This window comes from Hordeum vulgare, chromosome 7H, assembly GCF_904849725.1.
Source record: "Hordeum vulgare subsp. vulgare chromosome 7H, MorexV3_pseudomolecules_assembly, whole genome shotgun sequence".
In the NCBI taxonomy this organism is placed as follows: domain Eukaryota; kingdom Viridiplantae; phylum Streptophyta; class Magnoliopsida; order Poales; family Poaceae; genus Hordeum; species Hordeum vulgare.
The window spans coordinates 608,379,716-608,389,272 of record NC_058524.1 but is presented as its reverse complement, the minus strand read 5'-3'; the positions used below and the strand labels follow the sequence as shown (position 1 = coordinate 608,389,272).

General features: G+C 41.9%; 1 non-coding gene across 1 annotated transcript; it reads left to right on the top strand.

The window, feature by feature from the left end:
• The first annotated feature begins 9,484 nt into the window (after positions 1 to 9,484).
• Positions 9,485 to 9,557, top strand: TRNAE-CUC. The gene has a single exon. It is a non-coding gene; the product is annotated as a tRNA-Glu (tRNA).

Here is a 9,557-nt window from a genome sequence, read left to right as displayed (position 1 = left end):
GTAACCTTGCCACATAAATGATCACAAAGCAATAACGGTTTTGCTAAAACATATTTAGATGTGAGATAAGTATTGCACATCTAAATCCAATATGATTGATCTTACATGAAGATTCATGTGTTTTTTTACTTTTTATAGTTGATTTAGTCATTTAGGTGTGCAATAACTATATTCCATCTAGATGTGTCCTAGGCACATCCAAGCAGTAAATAAGTCAAGAAAAGATAAAAAGCTCGCGTAAAAAAATCAAGAGCACTACACATAAACATAAACTGTGAACCAATCGTTCAACAACAAAAACCAATAGCAAACCACCATCTAAAATCATGAATGAACCGAAGGTAAAATAGAACGCACATCAATCCTTTAGAAATCATGTATAAGTTCCAAAATTTAGAGGAACACATGGCTTATATTGAGTGGTGCCCGCTTGAACAAACATGTGCTAAACACATAAATCATTGATGGAAGAAAAAAAGGAAAATAGAGCAAGCTAATTTGGGACTATTTTTGTTAACCAAGTTTCTTGGATGTTTTTTCAAAGTAAAAAATTGCATAAACCTACAAAGGTCTTTTGTCTTCGATATGTAAAAATCTCAGGTTTATTTTCTAACAAATGTTTGCATTTATTTGAAAATATTATTCATATGAAACTATGTTAATAGGTATTATTACATACAGAAAAAAAGTTTAAGTTGGTTTGTATTTTTTTAGAAACATTGTTCTTGCAATGCGAAGTACTGGGTGCATCATCCACTTAACCTTGCCACATAAATGTTCACAAAGCAGTAACGGTTTTGCTAAAACACATTTAGATGTGAGATAAGTATTGCACATCTAAATCCTATATGATTGATTTTACATGAAGATTTATGTGGTTTTTTTTTACTTTTTATATTTGATTTAGTCCTTTAGGTGTGCGATAACTATATTCCATCTAGATGTGTCCTAGACACATCCAAGCAGTAAATAAGTCAAGAAAAGATAAAAAGTTCGCATAAAAAAAATCAAGAGCACTACACATAAACATAAATTGTGAACCAATAAGACTGTTTAACAACAAAAACCAATAGCAAACCACCATGTAAAATCATGAATGAACCGAAGGTAAAATAGAACGCACATCAATCCTTTAGAAATCATGTATAAGTTCCAAAATTTAGAGGAACACATGGCTTATTTTGAGTGGTGCCCGCTTGAATAAACATGTGCTAAACACGTAAATCATTGATGGAAGAAAAAAAGGAAAATAGGAGCAAGCTAATTTGGGCCCATTTTTGTTAACCAAGTTTCTTGGATGTTTTTTCAAAGTGAAAAATTGCATAAACCTACAAAGGTCTTTTGTCTTCGATATGTAAAAATCTCAGGTTTATTTTCTAACAAATGTTTGCATTTATTTGAAAATATTATTCATATGAAACTATGTTAATAGGTATTATTACATACAGAAAAAAAAAGTTGGTTTGTATTTTTTAGAAACATTGTTCTTGCAATGCGAAGTACTGGGTGCATCAAATACTATTCATTTGTAATTACAGTTCACCCCTCGTAACTAAGTAGGATTACAGCACACCATTAATTAATCAGTGTAATTATTGTTCAGGGCACTATTCCCCAGCTTCCACATATCAAATTCACAAAGCCCTTGAAAAAAATGGAAAATAACGAGGGAGCTCCTTGCTTAGCCGGTTTAATATATTAGTATATGAGCTTCATGTACTTGGTTGGATACTAAGATGAAGTTAGGCCGAGCGCTAGGCACGAGTTGACTGATTTTAGGGAAGGGAAACTGTTGGCTTGCCACTCGTCTGACCCAAGGACTTAGCCACTAGAATGAAGCCATACAACACATCTTCCTTGTCTCCAATCAATGCAACAAAAATCCCTCGTGGCACGCCAACTTGCGCGGCAACACAGTCGTTGGACCATGTGGGTTCACAGCCGCATCACCATCATGCCTCGCAACAATGCCTCTCTCTCCTCGCACTAGCCCATCTACAACATAATAAAAGTTTAGTGATTTATGGTTTATTATGCTATGTCTTTATTAATTAGAGAGTTATAATGTGTCATCTTAGATATCAATGGGCATTCAAAATGAATCATAATGTGGAATATCAATGGGTATCGCCCTTTGAATGTTCCGGCTGGCTGACTTGGCACATTTTTACACTTGTTATGAAAAGTTCATATTACCACTTAATGATTAACATTGGAGTAATACCATGTTCATATTACCACTTAATGATTACATGTTCAAAATGCATTTATGATGTTTGTGCTCTTTAGTTGATCGCTTTTTGTATTTCACATGTGTGTGTGCGCGCGCATATTCTCCAATGATTCTAAACTGATACTTACACGAACTTGGACGTTTTTTGCTGTTACGTGTTATTCCCTCTAAAATAGTGATATAAAAGTTTACAAAGTGCGTAATTTTTTCATAAATCTGAAGCAACCCCCCCCCCCCCCCCCCCCCCGCGTGCTCTTAGGCGTGTGGTACTCCCGGTGCTCCAATGAAAAAAACATTTAAAAATGTTAAAAATAATTTGGAAAAAATGTGAATGTTCAAAAAAAATGTCACTACATCCCCTAAAAATATCAGGTCCAAAATTGAAATATACATTAAGAAACGAAAAGAGAAATCTAGATGTGAATAATATCAATGTTGGTTTTGTCCTTTTTACACTATACATGCTAGATTTTACATTTTTTTTTCTCAATATGTGTTTCGAGTTTGGACCTGAAATTTTTAGGGCTTGTAGTCACATTCATTATGGACATTCACATTTTTTCGAAAAAAATTTGAAGCATTTAAAAAATGCTTTTTTATATTGAAGTATTAGAAGTACTGCAAGGCTGGGAGCATCAGATACTCCCGCCTTCCCCACCCCTCATTTTTGCTTCCCGCTCCGCCACTGAAGATGGAGATTGATTTTTACTAGAAAGACTGGGTGCGCTTTGTTGCGTCGTTAGATTAAAAATAAATTAATCATTTCATTTTAAAATACAACTAGCAAAAGGCCCGTACGTTGCAACGGAATTTGTTTCGTAATTTTCAATGAAGATGACCATATTTTACTGCATCATTGAGATACACTATCACTCTTTATTTCGTGAAATTATGAACAATTTAGAAATCATAACATTTTTCAAAAATTGTCTACATATTTAAAATCATGAATATTTTTTATCACATAACATGTTAAATTTAAAATTGAGGTTTGAAAGATATGAATATTTTTAAAAATACTTTAATCAGTAAAATATTTAAGGTTTGAGAAAAAGTCTAGAAAAAATGGGGAGTACCTAGGGTCAAACCCAGGTCTCGTGGACGAGATAGATACGGCGTAGCCAACAGGATGGCTAGTGTGCTTGTGTAGTCTAATGGAATAAAGGTTGATGAACCAGAAGCTAGCGGCGGCGATTTAAAAAAAAAACGAATCGTTTTCCACTTATTAATGGCATTGGTGGATAATTTTTATCAACTTTAAAAACAATGTTAATGACGGATGACAGAAGCACTAATTGCTTTATTAGTAAAAAGTAGAGATAGAGAGATAGAGAGTAGAGAGTAGAGATAGAGATAGAGAGTAGAGATTCTTTTATTGCAAAGTATAGGACTTTCACTCCTTACGCGACATCTACACTGTTCCCTCGCGCGAGCACACCGTGCATGCAAACGAACCGCTCGGACGAGCGTTCCTCGCTAGAATCCATCGAGGCCAAATGACTCCGGCGCTGCACCGAACTTGGACGGCACAATCACAGACGGCACAATCTGCTTCCACGTGCGTACGCTTTATCATTCATTCTTCCACTCGCTGCTTCTGAGAGTTGGTCTACTCTGCTCTGTTGTTCTCATGATTTTCTGGCCCCCGTCGATCGATGGACGCAGTTCTACCCGAGCTTGAATCGATCAAAGTGCTGCGGCAAAGGGATCTGCAACCTACGCCGTCAAATCCCGTGGCGCTAGAACATTGAGTGAGAAGAAACTTCAACGAGAAGTAAGCTTTCGGACCAGAGACTCTGATCAACATTCAGCAACATACTACCTGATACTATTTCCAAACAAGCCTCTTATTCTGAATTTCTTGCAGAAAGAATCGAACGTTCATGAGGCTGCGACGAGAATACATTCCAAGAACACCCGTGGACATATTCTACCATCATAGGAATTGCAAGCCTAGTTTTGCAGTGCTAAAAGCTCGCTTACCAAACTGTTGATTTTTCTGACCCTTCAAGCGAGATTTCATGGCTTCCATGATCGTACCTGAAATGTTTCAGATATGATATGTCTTTTTTTCTCTATGATTTTCAGACAATGGAAAGAACTGTTTTAGATATTGGTGTATGCAGAACAGAGTAAAAAAACAGAGTAAATGCTAGTACTCCATACTGAAACAAAAAATATTCTGCCAGTGGCCCTAGTAGAGTGAAGATGTGGTGCGGAAGTGTAGGATTATTCCGTGGCCGGCTCTGAAGACAAAGATAAGTTCATGCCTAAAACATGTTTGTGGTGGCCAAGAACTCCACGTTAGCGTCCGGTATCATGCAGCCGCAGTTATTAGGTGGCAAAATTTAATTTTGAGCAAATCAATCTCATGCAAAAGACTATCAACGGTTCTAGCAATATAATCTACACCATCTATACCGTAATATTTGTCGCTGGGCAAACCCAGTTCAGCATCCCCAGTGACAAATATGATGGAACAGAGGGAGTAGTTCTCTAACCCTATCGCTAATTATAGTGTTGAAAGTATTTTGAGAAGCAATGAAATATTTAGTCGGTTTTTTATTATTGTTTTTATAGAAATTACCATATAAGTTTGAAAAAATATTAGGATAGGACTATTCCCAAAGTTAACCCTATAAATATTGTTGTTAAAATTATTTCTAGTAACAAAATTAACATCAACCTGGTTATTACTTTGTTCAATTAAAGAGGCTAAAGGAACATCATTAGGATCCACAGAAGCTTGTTTGGTAGTTCACCTGATTTGGTTCCAAGTTATTCTCACACATGGTTTTCTCCAAACTTTAGATCAGTTCAATTTTCACCAGAGAAGCGATTCACAGATTTGGCCTTAGCTACGACGAGCTCACGGTGTTCTTCATGCATACAGATACATCTTTGCTTTCTCGCACTAGAGCGTCTGATTCAAGCTAATCATTTCCTAACGTCTCCCAAACCTAATTAACATGTTTGTGGTAGTGTGTGCACATGGCCTACTGTCTGTTTTGTATTGACTACAAACATGACTTTAACAAAGTAAAATGAGGGGAATTGTCTTGTGTGCTATCCACCATGACTAGCTCAATCGGAGATGAAATATGTTGGCACGCCAGATGGGTATCTTTTTTTATTTGCTTATGGCTATGTGATCACCATGAACCACGACTGATGGGAACCATATATATGCATGAACACTTGATGGGAGGTTGGAAAATAAAAAATGTCGTAAAAACTCATTGATGAGGTGGTTGACAACAAGCAATTGGTTTGTTCGACTTTTTCTTTAACAGTTATAGAGGTTTGCTTGAGTTTGTACCTCCACCTTTTAACCAAATGAGCTTCTTGTACTTGGTTGGATACTAAGATAAAGTTAGGCCGGACGCTAGGCGCGAGTTGACTGATTTTAGGGAAGGAAAACTGTTTTTTTTTAGAAAAGGAGGATGACCCCGCCTCTGCATCTGGGAGATGCATGCGGTCATTTTATTGATTATTCTCGAGGACCTTACAAAGCAGTACAACAATATGTCTGAATCCACCATCTTGGCAAAATCTGCCGCTACTCCTATCCATATGATGAAGGGGTGCAAGCTGTACCAAATACCCAGACCTCTCACCTAAGCCTAACATCTAAAGCCGGAGACCCTGACCGAGCCACATACCGGCTCCGGGGTACAAACCGGTCCGACGCACTCACATGTGTCATCGCCGCCATCTTCCACTGGTCCATCTTCAGATCAGATTGAGGTACCAGCCTTGGCAGGTGCCTCCGCCATCGGCGCCATCATGACGTCAAACGACGACCTCCACCTACGCGAGTCCATCTCCAAGCAGGACGGAGATCCATGCTAGGATAGGGTCGCACCACCGCCGTCGCCCACCACCCACAAGCGCCACCCAGCCCCAAGGTTCCAAAGCGGTGCCTTCAAGAAGGGAACGGCGCCGTGAGCGCCGCCACCACCCAACAAAGTTAAGACTTTTGCCCGGAAGACCTAGGGGAAGGGGAAGTGAGGGGATCAGTCCATACAGACGCCTCCAAGGAGGGGAACGGCGCCCTCAGGCGTCGCCGTCGACGCGGCCGACCATGGCCGACCAGGGATTTCGCCCGAACTAGATCCCCACCGCTAGCAGCACCTCCTGTACAAAACCGGCAATCCAAGGAAGCGCAGCCCGACCAGGCTGGCCCGCACGCCAAACGGGGAAGGAGGGGAGGCGCTAGATCGCGCGCACCGGCCACTGCAAAAGCCGTCGCTGGACCCCAGCGACCACCGGATCCCGCCGCCCGCGCGGTCGAGACACCGGATCCACCTCCCACACGGCTGCTAGCCTGCCATGCCTCGCCAATGGAGCCGCCGCTCCAAATCTGGGACTCCGCATGCAGAGGCAGGGCAGCCTAGGCCCGGCCGCCACCATCCTTGGCGCCCCAGGCTTGCCCGGCGGCTGCCTCAGGCGGCGGCGAGGAAGGAAGGGGGAGGGGGAGGCGGCTAGGGTTGGGAGGGAGTGAGGGAGGAAGGGAGACGTGCGTGAGAGTCAGGAAGGGAGGGAGGGAGGGTGGGTTCACAGCCGCATCACCACCACGCCTCGCAACAATGCATCTCTCTCCTCGCAGTAGCCCATCTCCAACATAATAAAAGTTTAGTGATTAATGGATTGCTATGCTAAGTCTTTATTAATTAGAGAGTTATAATGTGTCATCTTAGATATCAATGGGCATTCAGAATGAAGCATAATGTGGAATATCAATGGGTATCTCCCTTTGAATGTTCCGGCTGACTACCTTGGCATGTTTTTACACTTGTTAGCGAGGATCTACGCCCTGGTGGCTGCCTGCTGCAGCATGGTGGAGGACTGCCGTGGTGCTCGTGCTCAGGCGACGTTGCTGCCCTGGCTGAGCCCATGGTGGAGGGGCTTGAATGGCCTACACGACGCTCGAGCGGCAACTTCGGCAGCGAGGGGCACGGCCGTTGGGTGTCTGTGCGGCCTGGCATCGCGTGAATGCCCTTGGGGTGCGCAGATTGGAGGCACATGGTAACGAGGAAATGGCCACTGGCGGCGTGCGATGCGGATCAGGTTTCCGGTCGTCGGTGGTCTTCGCGAGGTGCGGCTGGCCGCTAAAGATATTAGTGCTTCTTCGTCGATGGGCAGCTTCAATGATGGTGATGTTTGGTGGACTTGTCGACGCCAATGCGGGATGATGTGCGGCTAAGGTGGTGTGGGGGCATGGTGAAAACCATGTCTTGGCCCCGTGCTGTGACTAGCGATGGTGGCGCTGTGGCCGTCGTTGACCTTCTTGGAGGCATCATTGCTTGTTCTACCACCCATCCTGCGCAGATCTGGTCATTTCAGCCTCTCCGGAGAAAACCTTGATCTGTGATCGGACGACGATGGTGCCTTGGTGTCGTATTCCCTATAGGGGGCTTCGTCCTGGGAGCTTAGCGTCGGTAAGTGGGACCGGTGGATGGCGATTGGCGGCGGGTGTGGCGTCCTGACTTCCATGGCAATGATGGTGGGAGCGACGTCGCCGACGCGGCAATGGTTGCGGTAGTCAGTTCTTCTTCGGCGTGTCCAAGGTTTTGCCTCAGTTTGTTTGTTGCTATGGAGTCGAAGCTGCGGCGACGGGCCCCTGCGGTATACGATGATTGGCTGTAGGTAGCTCATTCGGCGATCTCCCATAGCGCCAGCCGTGCCTGGTTTTGTCCTAAAGAGTTCTCTGTTAGAGTCGGAGCTGCGTTGTCTGGCTGTAGGTCGACATGTCGTCCATTAGGATGGGCTTTGCCCTGAGTGTTTCAGTCTAGGGGAGTGGGCTTGGCCCTTGTTGTTTCGGTTTTTGTTTGATTTTCCGTAATTAACCGGGCAATTCTTTCCTGCTCATTTAATAGATGAGGCAATCTTTGCCTCCGTTTTTTAAAAATAAAACTGATACAAACACAAACTTGCACGTTTTTTCTGTTACTTGCTATTCCCTCTAAAATAGTGATATAGAAGTTACAGAGCGATTAATTTTTTCATAAATCTGAACAAGTTGCCCCCCACCCCCACCCCACCCCCGAAAAGTATCCAGTGCTCCTTGGCTTATGGTACTCCCGGTGTTCCAATGAAAAAAAAAACGTTTCTAAATGTTTCAATATAATTTGGAAAAAAATGTGAATATTTAAAAGGAATGTCACTACATCCCCTAAAAATTTCAGGTCCAAAATAGAAATGTACATTAAGAAACAAAAAGATAAATCTAGATCTGAATAGTGTCAATGTTATTTTATCTTTTTTTACACTATTCATGTTAGATTTTACATTTTTGTTTCTCAATGTGTGTTTCGAGTTTGGACCTGAATTTTTTAGGGCTTGTAGTCACATTCATTATGGGCATTCACATTTTTAGGGAATTTTTTGAAGCATTTAAAAATGTTTTTTTATATTGCAGTATTGGGAGTACCCCAAGGCTGGAGCACCAGATACTCCCCCTCCTCTGCCCCTCATTTTTACTTCCCGCTGCGCCACCGAAGATGGAGACTGGTTTTTTTTTTTTAGAAATATCGTCAACTCTATTCATTCAAAACAAGTGTTATAGGTACAATGTTTGTGTCATGAGGAGTACCCAACCACATATGCCTACCCACACTTATGTTACAAGCAAACTTGACAAGATTATTGGCCTCCACATTAGAAGTCCTAGATTCAAGAGTAAAAGAACTATATATATATATATATATATATATATTACAACGATGTTTAATCTCATAAACTATCGCTGCCTTAGGATCTAAACGCTCTGATATTAGTTTACAGAGGAAGTATGTTTCATTTCTCTACCTATTTTTTCAGTTTGATCAATATAACTTAAAAAACTGTAGGAAGCAACACGCTGAGTGCATCACGGCCGACCCAGAAGGTGTGCGTTCTTCCCTGTTTAGTACCCTCTGTAAAGAAATATAAGACTTTTTAGATTACTACTTAGGAGTTTGCTAAGCTTCAGAGGTGTGCGTGCACTCTGAAGTAGTACTGTCGAAGTTACAGAGTGACAGTCTCAGTTCAAATGTATTCTTCAGCCCAGATGAAAACTTTTTGCTGATTTCAGGATTCTTCGAATGAGGTGCAACCTAGATGCAATTCGATAAATATCTGATTCTTCGTTCTCATTTTTTGCGATAATACGTTTGAATCAGTTTTCTGATGTCAACAGTATGGTTTGACCTTGCTTATTTTATGTGGTGCGCACGAACGGATTATTTCTAATATATGTAGTATCACAATTCCGTCGTAGTCTAGGTGGTTAGGATACTCGGCTCTCACCCGAGAGACCCTGGTTCAAGTCCTGGCGACGGAA